We start from the raw sequence: 25566 nt of genomic DNA on the forward strand, positions 1-25566 counted from the left end.
AACGGTATACATTAATATAAAACAATAGAAAGAAAGCAGAACATCCATCCTGTAATAGTGCAAATTTTTAGTGCAATAACAAAAGTGCAAACAGAAAGTCTGTAGAAAACTTGTAAACATATTTGTGCCTCAAAGGCCATGACTGTAGGCTACAGTTGTAGTAAAAACAAAAAAAAAACGTATGAACTCAACAGCTCACTGCCATTTTATGACTATTTTTTGACTCCCACAGTAATACGGGACAAAGTGCGTCCCTTTTCAGCTCAATACGGGACGCGTACTTTAGTTTATAAATACAGAACGATTCCATTTCCATGCATGTCTGTGCTTTTGTAGCTGAACGACAAACTTGATGCTCTGCAAAAGAACAGGCTGGAGACCAATGACGCGGGAACAGCGTGGTGGACAACGATGGTGAGAGGGAGGCGGAGGATTCACACTCCATGTTGGAGGACAGCAAGGAGACGGCGCACCGGTCCTGTCATCGCTGGAGCAACAAGGAGCCCAGGAGACAGCGTGGGACAAGGGGACTCGACATAGAGGCAGACTCCTTTGGCAACAACTGCTGTGCTTCTTCTAGCAGTTTCAGAAAGGATTTCAGAATCAGCGGACATGTTGGTGAGTCAACCTCAAAAGACACCTCGAGCTTTAGCAGCCTTGAACCTACTCAGCGTGACTCGACTCGCCACGCCCCGGTTTTGCGCTTTTACACTACGGGTCGAGGCGGGTGGATACCGAGAAGATACTTTTTCTGTATCTATTCTGCCGAGGTTCTAAGCGTGCTGAGTCGGCCCTGTATCTGACGTCATCACAATACACCCCACCGATTGGTTGGGGGGCGGGGCCGTCAGACGTCTGAGTCCGGAGACGGAAATCAAGAGCGACTCGCGGCTTCTTCATTTTATTCGACAGGCAATGGGAGCGCAAAAGTCTTTTTCGTGACTCCAACTCGTGATCGCATGTAGATGGGCGATACGGAACGACCAGATCTACCAGGAGCTCTGTCACTTCATAGCTGCTCGTGGCTCCAGCTGACTTTTCAGCAGCGCCGAGACAAACAAACAAAAAAAAAAGCGTCGCCGCTTGAAGCTTCTCTCACTCTCATTTTTTAACTTGATATCGAACACAAGTCACAGTCCCAGCAGCACATCTATCATCTCCTCCATGTTCTACATCTTTATTGTTGTCTTCTCCGTTTAGATCACACAATCAAATACGTCACAGCAGCTTCGCTCCAATCCCGCCTACTTCTCATCTGGGTGTCTAAAAACAAACGAGGGCAAGGCGACTGGAGGCAAGTGGAGTCGCGCTGAGTAGGTACTAGTATAAAAGAGATGTTAGTTTACAGTCAGACATTCCCACAGCATGTTGAGGACTTGAGATCTGTCCATAACTGACAGGAAGTGTGAGGAATTAAGCTGAGGCCACACAAATGTGACCTGTTCAGAAATGAGGTGCGTTATGTGGGTAAAGTTATATCATCTTACTAGGGCTGGGGATCGATTAAAATGTCAAGAATCGATTCCGATTCTTAAGATTCAGAATCGATTCGATACCGATATCGATTTGGGTTAGTGTTATTAAAACAGTTTTTGAGCTGTTGCATGAATTATATGACTGTGTAGTTATGCAACATATTAATACTTAATACTAGTATTATATTGAGATTCAACAGCAAGTATTGGCAGCTAATGATGGCTGTAAGGACCAATCACCTCCCAGTATGCTGATAGAACTGCTTTCAGAAACATCGTGTGGGGCAGAATTATCAAACGGATCCAGGGCAGCAAACGGAGGCCCTATGAACTCGGTTTTATTTTTTCCTACATTCTGTTTAAATTTTTTTCATTTTCTGTATTTTTCCAGGGCTCCAGACTAACTTTTTCCACTAGGAGCACCAGTACTCCTTACTGAAAATTTTAGGAGCACCAGCACAAAATGTAGGAGCATCTATATCGACACAACATATTCATAATCTTTTCTTTATTAATTGCATTACTGATAATTTAGCAATAAACACAGACAATTTACAGTAATAGCAAAGTACTTCTTTTTCATTGCATCAGCAATAACACCAATGAACTGCGCACATGCTGTGTCGTTGCGGTAAGTGGGATTTATTTGAACTCATTTTTTTTTAACAGTTCAATCAGGCCCCTGAATTTTGTGAATGGCAACTCCTCCTTGGCGATGTGTACGGAAGCGTATTGCATTCACTTGAGAAAAAAAATCTGCTCTGTTTTTCTGAATTAACAAGATAATTATCTCAGAATTCCGAAAAAAGTTTTAAAGAAAAAAAAAAACCTTCTCTGTTTTTCTGAGTTAATGAGATAATTATCTCAGAATTCTGAGAAAAGTTTTAATGAAAAAAAAAAGCTCTGTTTTTCTGAATTAACGCGATACCTCATAACTTGCAAGAATCTGTCTTTCTCTTGAGAGCTCGATTTCATGGAAGCAAACATGTTCCGCCTGTCCAGTTTAATCCAGTTTTATTTTGCGTTTGGTTTGGAACATTGGGAGATACTCTTGTCTTTAAGTTATATAGATGGTATTGTTATTAGTTTGTCGACTTTGCGCAGGCACCTCAGGACTTTGCGGTTGTTCAGACGGAAAGCGATTTTTTTTCTTTTTTTTTCTTTCATTAAATCTTTTCTCAGAATTCTGAGATAATTATCTCGTATTTAATTTCATTGTCATTTCAGCCTCTTCTACAGACCTATTTTTACTTGCCTGCCTCTTAAATAATGTGGGCAGCGGTGCTTTTGCTCCATCATTGCATCTGTCCCTGCATAATTTATGCCTGATGCTGTTGTTGTGCTTAACCAGTCTATCATGTTTGAAGTGTGTGGTGGAGTCGGCGAATTTAGTTTTCCCGGCAAATTTCGGACTGCACAGAGAGCAGTACATGCAGGACATCACTTTCTTTTCTTTACAATATCTCAACCACGTAAATTCAGTGAGCCATTCTTGTCTGAAATGATAAGATCTTGGCTTTTTTGGTGCTGGGACATCACCTGCTGACTCGTCCTCTGAACTATCGTTGTCGGAAGTTTGGAAAACTGGCACAGGACCGACAGGAGCTTATGGATTATTTTGTCTTGTGAAAAATTAATCTATAGTTAGTTTCATAGCATCACTTTATGGGCAAACGACACAGCACATTCTACTTGACACCGACTCCTGAATCCTGTGACCCCTAATCTCGCGCACAGTGCACACGTACTAAAAATGCTGCACACACACACAGATACTTGCTTCCGCTCCTCTGCAAAATAATAAAAAAAAAGGAAAGAAAATGGGGGAGAGGGGTGGATTTGTAAGTCACGCTGGTGCTCCTAGTTAAAAAACTATGTCGCACAGCCTCCAGAAAAGGTTGCAAAATACGACCAATTGGTCGCAGTCTGGAGCCCTGCATTGGCATTTTATGACTATTTTTTTTAACTCCCACAGTAATACGGAACAAAATGCATCCCTTTTCAGCTCAATACGGGACGCGTACTTTAGTTTATAAATACAGAACGATTCCATTTTTCAAGGGACGGTTGGCAACTCTAGTGGAGAGCGAGGATGAAGGCATGTCTGTGCTTTTGTAGCTGAACGACACACTTGATGCTCTGCAAAAGAACAGGCTGGAGACCAACGACGCGGGAACAGCGTGGTGGACAACGATGGTGAGAGGGAGGCAGAGGATTCACACTCCATGTTGGAGGACAGCAAGGAGACGGCGCACCGGTCCTGTCATCGCTGGAGCAACAAGGAGCCCAGGAGACAGCGTGGGACAAGGGGACTCGACATAGAGGCTGCGCTTCTTCTAGCAGTTTCAGAAAGGATTTCAGAATCAGCGGACATGTTGGTGAGTCAACCTCAAAAGACACCTCGACCTTTAGCAGCCTTGAACACCAGATTGACAGTGGTCTAAGGAAAGGCTATCCTGAAGTGAAAGTCATGGAGGCAGTGATTTGTTCTGTGAACCCAGGATTAAAACTAAGGATTTAGAGGGTAAAGCAGATCTCACCTTAGCCACACAAAGGATTCACCAACATAGTATGGAAGAGAGCCTGCAAGGCTTCAGAGGCAAAGGATGCATTCCAGTCTTGAATGATGTCTTAGTTTACAGTCAGACATTCCCACAGCATGTTGAGGACTTGAGATCTGTCCATAAATTTTTCAGGTATGTCATGACAAACCGTGTGTTCGATAAAAGAAGAAACCAAACAAGCTATAGTAAATATTAGGAATGGGCATTCGATGAAATTTCCTTAATCGATGATCAGGGAAATTAACGATCAATTATCGATTAATCATTATGTTTTTCATATTACAAAATACAACAAATACAAAATACACCGTGTTATTTCTCAATCAAATATTTATTTTAAGAACAGTCCAACTCTTTGGGTAGATAAATTGGCAGTTCAAATTGCATAAGCAGCAGAGCCGGCGCCCGAAAACACAATAGATGCTTTTTTGTTCCAAAATAAAAAATCCAAAAACAATCAAATTAATGGTTCAATTAAATTAATCATGTCTCGAAAACCTTTGCCATCAATGGTACTCAAGGGCAGCATATCCGTTTCAATAAAGTTGCAGATGCATTGTGTAATTTTCTCTGCTCTGTGTTCATCGCAGCTCCTCCGTGCTAACATTGCGGTGATGGTAGCCTGAGAGCAGGACGCACCGCCACCGACGTTAAGCAGGGTTGCATGAACGTTGTTCAAATGGTACATCATTTGAGTTGCGAACATGTTGTATTCATACACTGCTTCGCAGTGTTTGCAGTGAATTTTGTTATTTTTCAATTCAAAATGCTCCCACGCGGACACGGTGGCGAAGCTGGTAGTGCAGCCGTCTCACAGCAAGAAGGTCCTGGGTTCAATTCCCACCGGGGATGCTGTGGGCGCTGAGTGCGTGTTAAGTTAAGTTCAGTTCCCCCATGACTTCAGCGCCCACACCCTGGGTGGGGTTGGTGACAAGGGCCTTTCTGTGTGGAGTTTGCATGTTCTCCCCGTGTTCCCTTGGTAGCTAATGAGAGCTACCCTCACAAAAACATGCAGCAGTCCTGGGCTATACATGCCCCCTCTGGCCAACAGATGGGGTGGGGAGGATCTGGCCGGAATAACGTGATCCTTCCACGCGCTACGTCCGGCCAGAGAAGCCCCACGCTAAACTTCGCCGTGCCCTCTTCATGATTCTTTTTCTGGAGTCTCCGGTAACTCGCGGATGTCTGAGTAGTGCTTTCTCAGTTGAGTGCCCCCCCCCCCTGGTGGTAAGATCTCTCACTGCTGGCACACTGTGAAATTCACTGCTTTGCTTGAAGAATCAGTGTGCCCAACAGTGGCGGCTGGTGATAAAAAAATTTTGGGGGGGTGCACTGGCGAATGGGGATTACAACACAACTATAAACTCTACTTGAACATACATTTTTTTGTTATTTTTTATTACATATCACTACATATACTACATATACATGATAGATATTGACATATATTGTCTGAAAAACAAAACAATGCTGTGCATTTGCCCTATTGTTACAGTTTGTAATGCTTTATAACTGTTTAAGTTTTAAAGAGAAAGCCAGGCCAACTATTTTCCACAAACTGAACTAAAAGTAAATGTCAGGTTTGCATTATGCATCTTCAGTTTCATACAAGTACAAATATTTTGCCACAAACTGAATAGTTTCTCTCATGTATGATTTGACTTTTTTCTTTTCCAGAAATTTAACAACTAAAATTAAATAAGTAAATAAATACATACAATTTGACATCATAAAAAAGATTGATTCATGCTCACCTTATAAGTGTAAGAGGAGATTTATTTTTGTTAAGAAGGTTATTTTGGTAATTCAGGGTTCATTATTTTATAAATATATTCTTTATATTCTGATGTAAATTAGGGACTATAATGACACTAGTCAGTTTATCTGTAGTTGTTAATATGTTTTAGATTGGGCAGAGTGATACGCCACAGTACGGCACTAGGTGCTGTGTTGATGTTCTAAAATCCTACACTGTTGAGGGACATTAAAGTACACTGGAACTCAGAAGAAGTTGTCCCGTGTTTATCCTACTCACGACCCGAAAAAAGGTCTAATTTAATAAGGTAAGGCTTAACTCTACACCAGCCTTACATAAGTAAAAGTTCAAAGCTCAAAACCCCCCAAGAGCCCCGTGATCGGGACCGCAAAACGGTACTAGTTTCTTCTGAGCGGAGTAAGATTTTGGTCCGCGGGTCGAGGCGCGGTCGGCACGCGCGTTACTAGTCAACACAATAGATAAATATTAATGACCCAATATCGCGATACACTTTGTCACCTCCACGACACGTATTGTGACGTTTTTGTGTCGCGAAATTTCGTGGCACGATATATTGTTACACCCCTACTATGTGGGATCAATAAAGTTCTTATTTTTGCCATCTCAGAAAATTTAATATATTATATTTGGTGCCTAACTGTTTCCCAAGTATATTAGTGCACGTGTGAATGAATAAATGAGACGTAAAACGTACATTTCTTTGTAGAAAGGCGCTTTATGAAAATAAGTCAATTTACTTGTATTCGTTTACAGCGCAGTCTTGCTACATCCAATATGGCGGCGTCGTTGACGTATCGCAGCAGCTCCATGGGGCGGATACGGATAGATATCTATGGCTGTGACTCCGTTTGTATGCGAGTGACAGATGCAGTCGCGTATCTACACTGTGGTGTGACTTTGATTGACAGCTCATGAATCAATCAGATTGGATGAAGAATGACAGAAAGCACGCTGATTGGCCACGGGCGCAGAGAGCTGCGCCCGGAGGAGAGTCTTTGAGTAACCAATTAGAGACCAGCATGAAGTCACATGAAGAAAAGTTTAAGTACATGCAATAAACACTCATTTGGCCGGCGCCCCTCGCCATTGAAACCTATGTATTTCGGTCTGCGCAAAAAACAAAATATATATAATAAACCCAGTATGGGATGGGAAGGCTTGAAAAATTAAGTCAGACACATTTTATGAGTGCACAGATGTGATAATTACTTTTTATTACGTAATTTATGTGTACTGTCTATATTTTATTTTTTTCCCCTGTAATTTTAATGGGGGCGGCGCCCTAGCGCCCCCTATTGACAAGCCGCCACTGGTGCCCAATACAACCTCTTTTGATGCCAGACTTTGATCGATAAGAAATTCACGTGATCGACAAAATTCTTAACGATCAGGAATCGATCGTCGATTAATCATGCCCATCCCTAGTAAATATAGATTATATGAACTTCATTGAACTAATACAAATTTTGAAATTCAAGCTGAAATATCCAAAGTACTGAACACTGGTTGTGCACGGTTGATTGTTTGTATGAGTGTGTCCGTGTGTTAGGTGTATGCCGATTCAATGATCTGCAGCTAGTTGTATTTTCCAGCAGTAACAGTCCTGGAACAGCTGCTCTGCCCGGTACCTGCACAGTAAATTTCGTGTGTGTGTTAAATCAACACTTAAAGAGTTGAATTTAACACTGCGTCCGAGTCTATTTGGTCCTTATCAGAATTGGTGTTAAATTAACTCTTTCCACATTGTTAAAATTTCAGAGTAAAAATAACTCAAAATTGAATAAAAAATTAACACTGGCTAACACTGTCAGTGTTAATAAAACGTAACACCTACAGGTTAAATAACTCTGGAGAGAGTAAATATGACTCCCAGCAGTGTTGATCATTTACTCTACTGTGGTAACAAATCAACTCTGACTCAAACACTCTTTAACACTGCATTGAGTTTTTGAAGATTAACACTGGAGGCTCATTAAACTCTGATAAGTGTTAATTTTACACACTACTGTGTAGATGATTTACTCTGTTGCAGTGAAAAACCAACTCAGAGTAAAATCCTAACAGTCTTTAACACTGCACAGATAAATATGTAGTGTTATTTTTACACTTCTGTAGTGTCAAATTGCATCTATCCAGAATAATTCAATATTTATTTTTAAAATGTATATGGCGCTTTTGCACTAGTCCTGCCTCAACTCGGTTCTACCCGCCACGGCCCCGTCTTGCGCTTTTGCACTAGGGGCTGAGGCGGGTAGAGCCGCTCCAAGCAGATACTTTTTCTGTAACCATTCTGGCGAGGTTCTAACCGGGCTGAGCCGGGACTATTTCTGACGTCACCACCCTCCGCGCCACTGATTGGTCGGGGGGCGGGGCCGTCAGACGTTTGAAACAGGAAGCGGGAGTCAGCGCGAGAGCGACTCACGGCGATCGATTTTATTATAAAGCGCAAAACGTCTGTTTGGTGATCCAACTCTGAGGTGCAGATGTTCATAAACCTGGTGGCTGTCGAGAGAATTAAAAAAGGGATGTAGACGGACTGTTTTAGTCTCAGCCGCTCGCGGCTCTATCTGATTTCTGATCAGCGCCGACACGAACAAAGCGGTTGCGCAATCGAGTACGTCACAGCAGCTTCACCCCAACCTGCCCACTTCTCACCTGGCTGTGGAAAAACAAACGGGGACAAAACGGGTAGAGGCGGGTAGAGGCGTGATGAGCCGAGTCGGGCTGAGTAAGTAATAGTGCAAAATGGCCATAAGAGTAAAAACAAGTTACCACAAAAATGTATTCAATAACAACTTTTTGTTGTACAAAAGCACTTTTTAAAAGATGCATTTAACATTTGTATTTTCAACTTTTAGTTGTACAGAAGCACTATTAAGGACCTGTTCACATGCTGCACTTAAAAAAAAAAAAGTGAATAGTTGTGCAATGTGTGTGCCTGCTGTGCCAGGCAACCCAATTCAACAACTTGTTCACATGCACAACTTTAAAACTTTTGGAAAGACCAGGCATCAGATTCTTCCGCGGATCCGTGGAATTCCGCAGATTTTGGTCTCAGCAAAAAATTTTCGCGGTTTCCGCGGAACGGGGGAAAAAAAAAAAAAAAAAAAAAAAGTAGGGTTACGGCGTAGGTTCTGCGTCGATTTAACGCAGTACCATAAATCAGCCTTCACAGACAGACAGCCAGGACGCGGCAGCAGCAGAAATGAAGAGGAGCCGGCAGCTCAGTTTAAAATACATTTTTGCAGCGGGACAAAAAAGCAGCAGCACTGCTGTGTTGCAGGTAGGCTGTGCAGAGATGAGTATGGGCTTGCCACCCGCCCCTTGAAATACGGAATTGTTACGTAATTGGGAATTAAAAGTTGCGTTCCGTATTGAACCAATACGGAACCCCTTTGCGCTCCGTTGCCTAGTTAAGCCTCAGTTATGGTTCCGCGTTAAATCGACGCAGAGCCTACGCCGTAGGGTACGCGTACGCCGTAGGGTACGCGTACGCCGTAGGGTACGCGGCGACCCGCAATTAGGTAGGTTCCGCGTAGGTTCTGTGTTGGTCTGACGCGGAACCATAAATCAGCCTTTACCTCTCACTGCTGCTAACTGCACCGACACATGCGACTTTAAACAAAAAAAAAAGTCAAGTCAAGATGTCTCCAGAGGCTCCAGACACCCCACCTCGTCCTAAAAGAGGAAACAGAGGTCTCCCGGAGGTGTCAGACAGCATGCTGCAGGAACCTTCACAAACGTAATATAACGTCACAGAGGAGCCAGGCATCTGTTGCACAGTTCCTCATACCTGAAACATCCCCTGAGCTTGATGTGGTGTGATATGGGACATATATTATGCTCTTATTTATTGGTCATAATATACAGGTGAAGGTCAGAAAATTAGAATATATTGCTAAACTTAATTAGTTTCAGTAAATTCAACTAAAGGTGAAACAAATATATTATTTCCCACTACATGCAAAGTGAGATATTTCAAGCTTTATTTGTTATAATTTTCATGATTATGGCCCACAGCTTATGAAAACCCCAAATAAAAAATCTCAAAAAATTTGAATATTTTATGAAATCAATAAAGAATTAAATAATCAAAATTATAACAAATAGTTCAGTGGAGCTCCTCATCACTGAACTTTGAGCAGATCTGTTCGGAGTTCCACACAGTTCTGAAAGACAAGGAGCTGCTTGTCTTTTGTCGTTTTGTCATTTAATTTAGGTGTGAAAGGGGGATTCTGGCCATTGTAGAAGTTTAAGATATAATTATCTTGATTTCAAGATTTATTCATGCATGAAGAATTACCCATGATGATGAATGCGTGTTATTATGTTATTAAAATGCATCATTCTTTGCAAAAATTCAGATTTTTTGTGTGTATTCTTGCATTGATAAAAGATGTGATTATGGAGCTTTGAGACCACCAGAATTCACCATTTTGAGTCTATTTTTCAAAATTTCCCCCCCTAGAGGGTTCGTCCGCGTCGAGAATTTTCCTCTTTTTTTTTTAGGACAAGCCATTCTGATGCCTGAAAGACACAAGCCACAATGTAACATTAAGGTTGTGTAACGGTGTGCTTGCCGTGCCAAGCAACCCAATACAACAACCCATACAAATCGGTCACATTACAGGGCTCCAAGTGAACTGTAAATATAACATTTATGAGGTAGATGGTTGCAGGTGTGCTTGCCGTGCCAAGCAACTGATCTCAAGTCTGCATAAAAACAGTATATAAAAAAAAAACAACAAACCTTTAGTCGGGCTAACAATGCCACCACTTTAAAACAATGGTCTAGGTCTGCATAAAATGGCTAATGCATAATAAAATATTATCTTACTGGTTCTTTGTTGTTACTAGTGCTGGCCAACGATTAAAATTTTTAATCTTAATTTATCCATGATTTCTGTAATTAACTGCGATTAATCGCATATTTATTTCATATTTATTCACACATTTTGTGCTGTTCTAAATTACCTCAAGGTATTTTTTTTAATGTTTTTAATACTGTTAAAGGAGCTTGAGGCCGGATTGTGGCAGGATTTATGAAAAAAAATCCGTATACATACAAGTTTTCTAGTAATGTCAGATGAAGCGTTCCAAACCCAAAAGAATGAGTCCTCTAGTGTATCTCTCCTTTGCCTTGAACAGGCTGTGTGCTGCAAAATGTGCTGCAATTCGGTCCCGAATTTCCCGCGCTGTCCTGCCGATGTGATGTCACATGACGCTGCATGTGCGTTCTCCCCATTCTCCCGTGCCGGCTTCACTGTTGGCTGCAGTACCCTCGACGGCCGTCGTGGTGAAGGGTGGCGCTAGAGAGTCTCATTTCTTAAAAGGAGCCTCAAGCTCCTTTAACAACCTGAGAAAGGGCAAATATGCTGCTTTATGCCAATGTTTACTCAATTTCCACAAAAAAATCTTTTGACCTGAATGTAACATTCCTTCATAAATACAAACACAATGTAGTCCCCAACTTTACACTTGGAAAGACTAACTTAAGATTCCTGTTTTAAGCAGCTCAGTGTAAAACAATGAACCATATGCATCACAAACATTGTACAAGAAGTGCATTGGTCAGTTAAATTTTCCCTGTAATTATGTCTCTCATATGGAGGAAAATAAAAGGCTCAAAAAATATCCCCTTCTCTTAAGTGGGTTAAAAACAGGGGGATACAAAAACTGAATTACAAACAAATAAAGTGCACATGTAACGGAACGGGAGTAACTCAGCCATTTCCTCACCTGAATCCTCAGTGCGAATCGCAGTGTGCGCACGTCTGTGCGCGCCTGGTGTGTGTGTGTGTGTGTGTGTGTGTGTGTGTGTGTGTGTGCGGCGGCGGCGGGGGGGAGCATTGTTGAGTTTTATGTAAAGCGCTTTGCGTTGCATTTCTTATTTTGTAAGAAAAGCGCTTAACAAATGCAGTTTGATTTGATTTGACTCGTCCTTTTTTGCAAGCTGCTATCCAGCGTTGTCTAATTTTGACGAGGGGGGGGGAGCGGAGCAGCGCTGCGCTCTCTGGTATTTGAGACTCAACGTACTTCGGTGGTAATTCATTTCAAATCGATGGTACATGTAAATAACTTCAGTCTTGTCCAGCGAACCATCTGGCATCTTTTTGAAAGTGAACTTGCTGTTCAAAAGTCGCTTTTCATTCTCTATCTTTCAGTTCACCAGACTTTTCCTCGAAATACGGGTACCGTCAAGCGCCTGAAATGATATGCACCTTTTTTTTTTTTTTTTTTTTTTTTTTAATCGTGTGCGTTAAAAAAATTGTTGGCGTTAAGAGAACGTTAAATTAACGCGTCGTTAACGCACTAACTTGGACAGCCCTAGTTGTTACATATATTTATTTATTTATTTTTTGTGTTTTGTGTTTGCTTCTTTTTTGGGTGGAAATGCTAGAAAGCATTTGTTGTAGAAAGTGTAAATAATAATAATGTGAAGGTTAAAGGGTAGGCATTTATAAGCTCAGAGCTTCAGCCTATTCTTTTTCGATCCAAATTATTACACGATATGCTATGAATGAGTGTATAATATTGAGCACAAGATCGAAACATATAAAATAAAAATATGGAACAACATATAAAGAGGTATCTGTTGTACCATACTTCATTTGAACTTGGTTTGAAGTAGAACAGATCATTTATGTGCAACACCTTTACAACCCTGTCTGGATGCAGCTTGACCTTAAAGGCGTGGTAATGGTGATCAAAACACGTGGTTTCTATCAATTTTCCACAGAGCAAAACACAGTCATCTTTTACAGCAATTGTCTCAATCTTACAAAATACAGGCATCTCAGATGCTACCTCAGTACAGATAACGAAATCACAACGGTACTCTGTACCAAGGCCTAAGCCATGGAGTCAACATTGGGGGGGACCAAATTTCTCTCTTATAAATATATACATTTCTCTCATATATAGACATATACACATATACACACACACACACACCTTTTTTTCTTTTTACCATAATGACAATGCATTGCGTTACATGTTATTACATTGTATTACTTGTGTGGGCACTGGGCAGGAGGGCCTTTACTGCTCTCTTCTCATCCTTTCTTCCCTTGCCAAGCTCCTGTGGTCCTATATTCTCCTCTCTTACTCTCCCGTCATCTCCTCTCCAGTCAAGTCAATTCAATTCAATTTGACTCAAATGTGTTTTATTGGCATGAATGTTGTGAGAACTATATTGCCAAAGCATCAGGAATACATGAAACAAAACAAATACAACCCACATAACCAAATAAACATAAAGATTAAAAAAGTATGTATGTGTGCTTATGTCCTCCTCTTCCTTTCCTCCTCCTCCTCTCCTCTCTCCTCCTCTATCCTCTACCCTCTTCTCCTTTCCTCCTCTATCCTCTCTTCTCCTCCTCCTCTCCTCTCTATCCTCCACCCTCTTCTCCTCTCTTCCTCTATCCTCTCTTCTTCTCTTCCCCCTCCTCTATCCTCTACCCTCCTCCTCTCCTATCGTCTACCCTCTCATCCTCCTCTTCTAGTCTCTCCTCCTCTATCCTCATCCCTCTTCTCCTCCTTTCTCTTCTCCTCCATCCTCTCCCCCTCCTCTCCTCTCTCCTCCTTCTCCTCCTCTGTCCTCTCCCCTCTCCTCCTCTCTCTCTCTTCTCCTCCTCTCTCCTATCCTTTCTTCTCTCCTCTCTGCTATCCTCTCCTCACCTCTCCTCCTCTCCCCTCTCCCCTCTCCTCTACCTAGAAAAGGCTTCCTCTGGTGCACATGACAGATAGCAACATGATTCAGCCTGCTTTGCGTCATGGAGAATCTGAGCCACGTCTTGAGCCTTCGTAGTGCGCTAAAGCTCCTCTCAGCCTCTGCAGAGGATGCAGGGATGATGAGCAGGAGCCTTAGTAAAGCCTCCACCTGGCTGAACAGACTTCGCACTTCTGGCACCATGTCATGCATAATGCTGACAACATCTGAGCTTGTTTCATAGGTGTAATTGGCTGCGAACATGGCCAGCTGAAGCAGTTGTGGATTCAATTCGGGATACTGGTCCACAACCTTATCAATGGTTCCCTGTAGAAGCACATTTTCAAGCTGCTGAAGTTTGTGGAATCCAGCTTGATCGAACCTCTTTATGAATTGAGTATTCACTGTGTCCAAGGTGTTGTAGAATTGGGCTCTGTAGAAGGACTGGGCATAAGGATGGATATGGGCTGCAGCCTGACCGGTGTAACGCTTTGTAGGTTTGCGGACATGAGGCATCTGAATTGGTTGCAGGTCCAACTTTGTTGCCATAGCAGTTGCTTTTGAGAACAAGACATCAAAGTGTTCCTCTTTTCGCTTTTCCTGCATGCTTGTTTTTACATGGTCCACAGCTTTCAACATGCCTGAAACTGTCTATTTCCTATGCTGCAGGAAGGTGTTCAGGCATTCCAGATCCCCCATCAGGTCCTCAGCCATTACAAGGCCGAGCACAGTGTTCCCTTTTAGAAATGTTCCATGAAGACCATTAGCCTTAGCTGACGTCTCAGATGAGCTGCTTGGTGTCATTTCTTCTAGGGTTGTCAGCACTGACTCATACTGCCTTAGAACTGAGTGGATGGCAGGGGAGCGAAAAGTCCACCTGGTTGGACAGAGAGGCTTCAATGAGGTGAAACCATGCTCTCGTTTGGCAATTTCCTGGAATACCAACTTGAACTTGCCAGATTGGTTAAAGAAGCCCCCCAATTCATGGACCGGAGCCATTGAATCTCTCACAAGTGGAGATGATAGACAGGCAGCCTGTGTAATTAAGTTCACGCAATGTGGACCACAGTGACAGTACACAGCCAGTGGTTGTTGTGCCCTTAATATGGCTTGCACTCCCTGCCATCGTCCAGCCATGTTTGCGGCACCATCATAAGTTTGTCCTCGGAGTTGAGATAGAGGAAGGCCTAGACGCGTCATCACATCAAAAGCCACCTTGGCTATATTTTCCCCTGTTGTTGATGACACCTCGTAGAGTCCCAGGAATTCTTCCTTTGGTTGTAGATCTGCATCTACAAAGCGCACACATATTGACTCCTGCTCAACACCTGACACATCCTGGGTTCCATCAATGATAAGTGTGAACTGGACCACTGGCATTGATGCTATTTCTGACACAATTTTTCTGATGATTGTATTGGCCATCAGCTGCAACAGTTCATTCTGCATTTTGGGACTGCTGAAATCAAATTGACGTTTTAGCCAGTTGGTCAGCTCTGCATCACCTTTTGCCTTGTACTTTAGAAGCTGGCTGAAATTCCCACTCTCCTTCTCATCGCCTTGAAAAGCCAGACCTTGCCGTGCCGAGTACTGCACACCCCTAGCAATCTTCATCAGATTTCTTCTTGCTTGTTGCTGCTGTCTTTCAATCTCACATGAAAGTTGCACATTAATAGTCTTTGGCTCCTGAAGCCTAGTCATCACAGCTAATTTGTGACACTGGCTGTCTTTATGTGCACTAAATTTCTCCAGTGCCTTCTTCCAATTGTTAAAGCCAGTCTTGACAAACGCTGAATCTGCTTTTGATGCAAGCTTAGACTTTTGTGCTGCTAAGTATTTAGCACAATAGTAACAGAGAACACCCTTTACAGAGGGGCTGTAATGGAGCCATGTATGATCTTTAAACCACTTCTCCTGAAAGTAGAGTGTTTTATTCGACAGGGTTTGACTTGGTATGACTTTCACATTTGGATGATTTGGGAAAGGTCCAAGCTCCCTCCCTTCCTCTCCAGTGCCCTCATCTTCACCTGTCTGGCTGCTCATTCTATCTCTCTCTCACTGTCAAACTCCCTCTACATGGGTATTATCTGAAATGCACGAGGTTGATCTCATCTTAACTTAACATTAGACTGTTAGGTTGTCATTAGTTGGTCTTAACCATTCATATTAGCTTCTTTCTCACTCACTTCCATGTCACCAGCACACGCTCTCCCTGTCCTGTCACCATTCTTTTGTTCATTCTCTCTCTCCTTACTCTGAACACACCACAGTGAACATAGATGAAATATTAGTAAACCATAGACTAGAAAGTCTAATATTTATACATGTTTTACATATGGGGGGGCAACACGAGTCTGTACTTTAACATTAGACTGTTATGTTATGTTGGTTGAACAAATTGCAACAGAAGCAGTGTTATGTATGCAAATTAGCCATACGTAATCAGGGCTGGACTGGGACAAAAAATCGGCTCAGGCATTTTGAGCCTAGACCGGCCCACCAGGTATTGATGGAAAGAAAATTAAGCCTATGAATGAAAAAAAACCTTCTTGTGACACCGCTTGTACACTGTCTTGTTGGTGTGTATGTTCTTGTCTAATAAACCTAAACCTACACCATCCCCCCCAGTCCCGTTATGGCACTTTTGCACTAGTCCCGGATCAGCCCGGTTCTATCCGCCACGGCCCCGTCTTGCACTAGGGGCTGAGACGGGTAGAGCCGCTCCATGCCGATACTATTTCTGTAAACATTCTAGCGAGGTTCTATCCGGGCTGAGCCGGGACTATTTCTGACGTCACCACCCTCCGCGCCACTGATTGGTCGGGGGGCGGGGCCGTCACCACCCTCCACGCCTCTGTTGGTCGGGGGGCCGGCAGACGTTTGAATCAGGAAGCGGGAGTCAGCGCGAGGGCGACTGGCAGCTCGCAGCGATTTTATTATAAAGCGCAAACGTCTGTTTGGTGATCCAACTCTGAGGTGCAGATGTTCATAAACCTGGGGGCTGACGAGAGAATTAAAAAAGGGATGTAGACGGGCTGTTTTTTTCTCAGCCGCTCGCGGCTCCAGCTGATTTCTCATCAGCGCCGACACGAACAAAGGAGTACGTCACAGCCGCTTCACCCAAACCCCCCCACTTCTCACCTGGCTGTGGAAAAACAAACGGGGACAAAACGGGTGGAGCCGAGCCGCGCCGAGCTGGGCTGATCCGGGACTAGTGCAAAAGTGCCATTATAGATGTACTTAGTACTGTTTCTGAGTAGACCAGCAAACTTGTATGGCAAGCCGTTTTAACATTTAATAGCTAGACTGGATATGTGTTGCAGATATCTGTAATTCAATTCTTCCTAGTCAAAAAGAACATTTCAGATATCTACAATGATATATTAACCCATTTTAAACAGGGGGAACGCATTCTGACAGCGTGAAATAATGCTGTCAGAATGCGTTCCCCCTCTGTTTATCATGGAGGGATGCTCGCACATCTTTCAAATTCATACTGCTGACTTCTTTCACCATCACAGATAAGTCCTGTGATTTTCAGGCTGATATCATATTTGACCATTTTAAACAGGGGGAATGCAGCCCTGTCTCTGTTTTTACTAACTAATGACCATGAATTGCCTAAACAGTGGGTTCTTCCAATGTATGTATATATAGTCTTTGACAAAGTCTTTGCTGCGATGGCATCACTGTAGGTAAACTTTTCTCCAAAAAGATTGATGTATTATTTCACCCACCCACTATTAATCACAGCATTATTAAAATTTAGTGACAATCACGAATCCAAACACCACTGTCCCTGTCAAAAAAGCAACTTAAATGTGGAGTTGCTAATTTAGTTTTATAGAATATATAAGATATTTAATATGAACTCATCATTCTTCAAATAGTATCAATAATAATATCAATAATAAGCCACTTGTCTAATGTTGTGACTGTGTCTATGAATTGGGGCAGACTATGAACCACACAGACATTTTGTTAGAAAAAGGTTATGTAATTGTTTTTGCTCAATGTTTCTAGTATTGACATAGGTAGGGTTAAAACAAGACGCAGTAACTTTGGGTTGAACTGTCATTTATTATATTAATGAAACAAAATTCCGGTCACGGTTTACATTTGAACAATTCTTCATGAAAAACACAATAAACAAACAACAAATAAACACACACACCAAATAAACACACACACCAAATAAACATACATACCAAACACACACACCAAATAAACACACACACCAAATAAACACACACACACACGTCAGGGTGGAATTTATTAGTAGACAGAAAAACTTCACTTTTTGCACAAAGTGCACTTCCATTGTTTTTTCTTCTTCTCCTGTAGCTCTTGTGTGTCCATTTGTAGGCAGTGGCAATGGAACCACCGACAACAGGTGTCACACTGAATCTGTAAAAATAAAAATGAGACATTGTTACCATGCAAATGTGGTCAAACATCGCAGTCGCCCCGTCGCCCCGTCGCCCTCCTCTCCCCGCCACCGGAGGCGCGGTCGTCCGGCCCGCCTCGCGGGGGGCCTCTGTCCAGCGCATGTCCAGCGGCGTTTGCGCGTCGTCGGGTGGGGGTCTTTCATGCGGGGCGGTGTCCGGCGCCGCGCGGAAGGCGGACCGGTGGGGGGGATCGGGTACGGCGGATGGCGGCGGCGGCTCTGGACGCGCGCCGGGCCCTTCTCGCGGATCTCCCCAGCTGCGGCGCCCGTCGGGGACCCGTTAACGCGGGCCCCCGGCAGGTCGCCTCTAGGTTTACCACCTTTCAGAAATAGAAATAAGGAACGCCTGATTTCAGCAGCGCATGCGCCAAAAAAAGGGACATCCCCAAAACTTCTAAACTGCATAGAAATATATTTATTTTATATGAAAAAACAAAATGCTTTAATTTAAAGTTTAGAGTGCTTTAATAGCCTTGGACTTGCACGACTGTACAGACAACCATACCAGTAACTGAAATAGTCTCCTATGCTATATGTCCACATCAGCCCAGATGTAGAATATAACCTACAGGTGAAGGTCGGAACATTAGAATATGGTGTAGGCCTAAAAGTTAATTTATTTCAATAATTCAATTTAAAAGGTGAAACTAATATATTACATAGTCTCAATGCATTCAAAGCAAGATATCCTAAGCCTTTATTTGTTATCATTTTGATGGTTGAATTGTTTATTGATTTCATAAAATCAATTTTTTGAGATTTTTTATTTGGGGTTTTCATAAACTGTGAGCCATAATCACCAAAATGATAACAAATAAAGGCTTGAAGTATCTTACTTTGAATATGGGTAATAAAATATTTGTTTCACCTTTAGTTGAATTTACTACGAATGAAGTTTTGCGATATATTCAACTTTTCCGACCTTCACATGTAGATTATGACATCAATAAATAAGAGCATAATGTGTCTGTATTGGTTCAATACGGAACGCAACTTTTAATTCACAATTACGTAACAATTACGTATTCCTCGGCCGGCGTCTAGCAGCTAAACTTAGAACTGGTGCGGACCAGGGGAATCCCACTGTTTAATAAAACAAAGCATCTCGAAGGCCCACGGGGGGTGTTGACGCGATTTTGAAAAACCTTCTTAATAATAATAATAATAATAATGACTTGGATTTATATAGCGCCCTTCAAGGCACCCAGAGCGCTTTACAGAAATCATTATTCATTCATACACATTCTCACCGGTGGTGGTAAACTACATCTGTAGCCACAGCTGCCCTGGGGCAGACTGACGGAAGCGTGGCTGCCATATCGCGCCTAACGGCCCCTCCGACCACCACCAACATTCATACACATTCAAACACATTCACACGGGGCAAGGTGGGTAAGGTGTCTTGCCCAAGGACACTACGACAGCAAACTGGGACAGAGCGGGATTCGAACCGCCGACCTTCCGATCATTGGACGACCCGCTCTACCACCTGAGCTACTGCCGCCCCAACTTCTTCTCAACAATAACATCATCATCTCTTTGTCTGCACTAACACCATCACTGATTGTCCATGAAACAGTCCAGGATGCTTTCATCACCTTGGCCAAAGCCTTGCCAAGTGCAGTGACATCAGAGCAGCCGGTCAACTGGATGAAGAAGTGCAGATTACCAGGTTGACTCAGATCTAGGAGAACAGGCCTAAGGCTTTAATGAGAGGACTGCACAAATTGATGTGGACTATAAATTAAAAGCAAACTGACAATAATAAAACTACTCAAAATCACCTTCCTCCTATAAAATGCTATTGGTCTCGAGTATTTAAATAGTGTTGGTTAAAGTCTTCTTACACCTTAAATGCTGTATTAGAAAACAGAAGGGCTAATACAGCATTTAACTTTTTTACTTGAAACTTTTGGGAAACGGCCGCACGGCAGAAAAGGGGCCATTCTTAAAGTGTGGTGCAGCGCATAGATGGCGGGGGAATATGAACTGGCATGAAAAAAAAATTTCAGTCAAAAATATTTTTTTTGCTTTAATCCCTGCACGCTCTGTGTCAGCATATTCACGCAGCAAGGCATCATGGAAGCTTTGGTAGCGTTGAACAAAGTCGTCCAAACGGGTCATGTGATCAGCTTGATCATGTGGCGTGCATCCATCATCACAAATACTTTCTCCCCTGGTACCGGTTGTGGAAAACTGGTTTTAAGTGGCTCTCGTGGGTCCCCCTTCAGGTCGCAGCCAAGTTGGTTGCACATCCTGATGTTAGTTGCGTGCCCATCCATTGTTGTGCATACAACCCGAATGCCCCGCACATGCAGTTCCTCCAATGCCTGTTTGAAGAGGACGCCTTGTGGTGCTGGAGAGAGAGAGTCCGTCAGAAAATATGCGATGGGAGTCTTCCAATGCCCTTGTAGCCCCACAGCCATGAAAACAAGTGCCTCGGTAGCAGGTTCTGTTTCGTTGCATCCGTCACCCAAGTCCACATAACCAGACCTTGACTCTGTGTGTGAGTTGTATTGCACATAGTGCTTGATTGCCATGGCATCTAGCATTGGACAAACGCATGCATATTTAGCTGGGTCTTCTTTACATCTCCTCTCCAGCATATCTAGCATCATCTTGTTGATTCCAGATTTGGCATCCACCGAGCGCAGCCACCTGTAAAATATAAAACATAACAAACCACATTTTATCAGGGGTGTGGGAAAAAATTTGAATTCAAATCGAATCAGTTCAAATCTAAGATTCAGAATTGATTTTCATTTTTCAAATATGGATTTTCTCTCTCAGACAACATATTGTTGTCTTGGATTTACATTTGTGTGTTTACATTATTGCAATCAGATGATATAACATTGTCCTTGACAATTATAAAAGCTTTTTACCAAAATCTACTACTCTGCTTTCATGTCAGCAGACTGGGGTAGATCCTGCTGAAATCCTATGGATTGAATGAATAGAGAATCCTTTTGAATTAGGAAAAAAAAATTGATTTTGAATCGGGAAAAATTGCTTTTGAATCAAGAATCGAGTTGAATCAAAAAAATCGATTTTATAATTGAATCGTGACCCCAAGAATCAATATTGAATCGAATCGTGGGACAACCAAAGATTCACAGCCCTACATTTTAGCCAAACAACAACAAGCTGGTTACCAGAGGGGTTGGGGGTTAGTGAGTATATATGGGTGGGGGGCAGTGCATAAAATTAATTTAGAAGTGCAAAATTGAGGGATGACATCATTCAGGACCTCATAGTGCACCATTAAGCCTACCTACCTCTGTAAGGATTGTGGATGTGGGAGGGGAAAACGGCGAGTTTCTCTCCGAAACTTGTATGCTTTTGGGCCATGGAGATGGAGCATCAGTGCAAACTCCCTGCACTCCTGTGAATAAACATTGCCCTGCTTTGGGAGGAAGTCCACGTTAAGATCTGAAATGATATACACAAAGATTAATAAGTCCCCTTCAGATAGTAAGCAAGAATTTTAATGAAGAGAATAATAAAGAGAGATAATAATAATATAGGATATCTTATGATATATAAGATAATAATAATATATACATATTTTTTCTAACCTGTGTAGAAAGATAGCTTCTCACTGAGCTCTTCATTAAGAAGGTTCTGTTCCCTCAACTCCCCCAAAAGACTCTTCACAGTCATCTTTGCCCTCTTTTCCCTAGAGATTGCATTCCTCTTCTCCCGTTCCAGACTCTCCACTCTCGCCATGGCTGCCTCGAGTTTGGCCTAAAGGGCGGTCGGAGAAGTAGATAAAGTATAGCTATGGTCCTAGTAGAAAGAAGGATGAACATGGTTTGGGTAATGTTTCACTTCACAAACATCACTATGACACAACAAGTTAATGGTCCACAGCCACATTCTTTCTAATAATCATCATAATCAATTTTGAACAAATAAAACACAGGGTATTTTGTCCAATTAACACTAATTTGTGACATTGCTTTGAAGGCTCAGCGCTAATTATGATGTAATATTTAGACAATAAATAATCACCTCATTGGGCTGAGGTTGCGGTGTTGCCATTTCTGGGGGATCATCAGAGACCACACACAGGCTTTCTTCAGCTTTCCTGGCTGTAGATGTAGCCTTGCCCTGACTACATGGAATAAACATCATGCACAAAACAACAGGACATGTTTATTTGGCAATAGAATATTTGTATGAATGCTGATATCCTAAAGATGATGCACCTACTTTTTGGAGGTGAACCGGAAAGTTGAAAAGGGATGGGATAACCCCATCTCGGAGTCGTACAATCTGGCCCGTGCGATCGAAATCAGCCTGCTTAAAATGTTGACTGCATATTATTGAATGGTCCGTTGCCACGAACCCTTCTCTTCTTAGGGCCACTTCCCACTTCTTTCTAAACTCAACATCCCGTGGAAACCTAAAAAAGTGTCAGATGTAACTTTTGGTCATTCCTTGTTGTTCATCATACATCTCCACCACCCATAGAAGGCTGCTACCAACAGTGATACGACTCAGTAACCTACGTTAGCCTAAGATGAAGTTCATAAAATGCTGTACAGTTTATTGTTTATCTTTACTTTAAACTTTGTTGTTCAAGTATGTTATGTTTTCATTTCCTTAATTTCAAGTCATTTATATTCTACAGGATGTCTATGGTTGAGGCCGAGCTGTCATCTGTCAGCTGCATAGATAGTACATAGTAACATCAGCTGTCATCTGTTAGCTAATCGGTCATTCATTACGATGTGGTCACATAGTGTTAATACGCCAATATTACTCTGCCGTTGCCCTCCGCTATTACTTTGTTGCTCAAGTAGCTTATGTCATGTTTTCATTCTCATTCATTCATTTCTTCATTTATTTAGACAGGACAATGCATATTAATGAACACCACATACAGCAGTGTAAATACACCGGATTTAGCAAGGATGCTAATTTCCACCTGTAGTCCCCACATAGAACATAAAAAACAACAACAAAAAACAAAGAAACAACTCAAGTGAACAAAGAGACAGATATGAGCATACAGCAAACAACAGCGACGCACATTCATTTCATTATCAAGCCATTCATATTCGTGTGAGCTAATCCAGCTAGCCACGGCCTCAAGAGCATCTATTTATACTTCAACACTCTGGTAAAACTCTGGTAATACGGTAATACACTGCTCACAAATATATTCAATAGCACGGTAATGTTAAATCTTACTTGTGAAAAGTAATCCCACGACTTCTGTTTTCCTTAGTTCGCTCGTTTGAGCAGGAGTATGCTGCACACCAGCCCGGCATCCTGATAAGTGACCGTTGTTGTAAGTTTGATGTTCACCACTCCAAGATGGCGGCGCTATTTCTCGCGTTCCAGGAGCCAATGCTCAGTCTAGTGTTCTATATGATGTCTATGGTCATGCCTTCTGACAGGAGTGGTCAAAATACAATGTTAACAATATGTAGAAGCAAAAGTAGGAGGTGCCAGTGTTTATCATCTGTCTCGATCAAATCACCAAATAGCAAAGGCATATTGCGTAACAAGCACCAAGACTGTATGGCATTGAACCCCAAATCATTACTTCCATCCAGCAACTTATCTGTTCGCAGAGGTGGACGGTTTCGCTGCTGATTGAAACCATAGTCATAAACATGTATTCTACCAGCCACTTGTTCAGCACTTAGGAAGTTGCCTTGAATGTGCTTCAGAATCAGTTTCACCTCAAATTGACCAACACCCTCTAAAATATCATGCATTATATCTACAGAGAGGTTATTGGCTGTGTTGAAATACTGAAGTGAATTCAACAGAAAAACGCGTTTCACGCCATATACATGAGGTAGCCTAGGATCTGTTTGTACAGTCTGACAGTGCTGTGCATGTGTATCAACAGTTCTTAAAACAACTTCTCTCTTAAATGTTTGTTTAGTTTTGTTTCTGAATTTAAAGATGTGAATGGATTTTGCAACGTTTAGAAGGACTGTTCTATTTTGTTCCTATTTTCTGTATCCTGTAGAGACAAGCACTGTGAAGCTACATCCTTAGCCTGACTGTGAATCTCAAAAATCACTTCTTCCATGGAAGAGACAAACCTCTTAACATTAGACTGACTTAATCCAGCTGCTTTGAGTTGTGCGATAGCAGTAGCACACATATCTAAAGTGCTATTGGACTTTGTCAACGGTGCAGATGTTCTAGCTGTCTCCTCTACATTTGCTGTCACCAGCTCTCCTGCATCACCAAGGCCTGCTCTGCTTGAATTGACATCATTGTTAACTTGTTGGTCAGTATTGTCAGTGTGTTTGGTGTTTAAATGTTTCCTAAACCCAGAAAAGGTTCCAAGCACACGGCCACATCCAGACTGAGAACATTTGAGGCCAAGATTTTTTCCATCCAAGTAACCATGAACTACTCGTAAATGCCTAACAAGTGTATTTGTGCAAGTTAAGTCAGTCTGACAAACAAAGCACTTCATGTCAGACAGATCCGTTCAACTACTAATGAAGAAACCTAGCCCGAACTTCTGCGACCCGGGACTCTCCTTCACTTTGCCAACATCTATGTTGTACACAGTGGTCTGGATGAATGTGAACATGTTGTACAGCATGGGGTTGTATGATGTGGCGTAGACATAGTGTGCCTTAAACAATTCATCAAAAGCACCAAGTGAAGAGGATGACTTGCATGCGATGGCAATCTTGTCAAGGATGATGAAGAACTGGTGTATTGCTTTCTTCTTAACTCCAACAGCCAGGAGATAGGGTTGTGTGCTGGTAGTGATGGCATCAAGATGCTCTTGGATGCTGGTTCCTGTCTGAGAAGACAAAACACATGGTGTCATGCTCTAGGGCAACATGGCAAAACAAGGAGTCCACACAATGGTCAACAGTTTTAAAGTATATTTATTAATTAAAATAATATCAAAATAATAGCCATAACCTAGTGTGAGGTGTGAGGATATCAGTAATCAGTCATGTCTGCAGTGTATGGATGTGTGGAGTGTGCTGGGTGAGTGTTGTATAAAAGGATGCAAAAATGGGAACTTAAATCATGGTAAGGCCAGGTGGCAGATGTCCTGCTGCATGAGATGATAGAGAGAGAGCGAGCCTGTGGAGAAGGAGCTCTCTTTATACTCCACAGGCCCCGCCCACCACAGGTGAGCAGGATTGGTCTGACGGCCTGCACCCACTCTGCCATCACAGAGGCTGCTAGCTAGCTGCAGTGAGGCCATAAGAATGGGGTTCCACCACATTATTCCACCACATTATCTTAAAGAAAAAAAGTAATTAGCAACCAAGAAACCAATGTTGTCACAATTATCCAAACCTAAACAAATCAAATTGCCACCTTATCTTTAACTTAATAATCACTAACAAACGCCCCTACAGCCCAAAACCTATTCAAACTCACCAAAACTAAAGTTCTCCATGACAAATGTGCAACTGTACAGTACCCACCCATAAATACCTGCTCCCCACTTCGCCACACCATCCTGCCTCCAGCCTCAGCAACCTCGGCGCCAGGAGCAATTTAAGAGTGCCAGAGAAAGGATAGTCCATAATGGGAAAAACAAGCAAAACAGGAAGTAAATACACAGATAAACACATTAATGTACA

Source organism: Cololabis saira, chromosome 11 (assembly GCF_033807715.1).
Source record: "Cololabis saira isolate AMF1-May2022 chromosome 11, fColSai1.1, whole genome shotgun sequence".
NCBI classification, from domain to species: domain Eukaryota; kingdom Metazoa; phylum Chordata; class Actinopteri; order Beloniformes; family Belonidae; genus Cololabis; species Cololabis saira.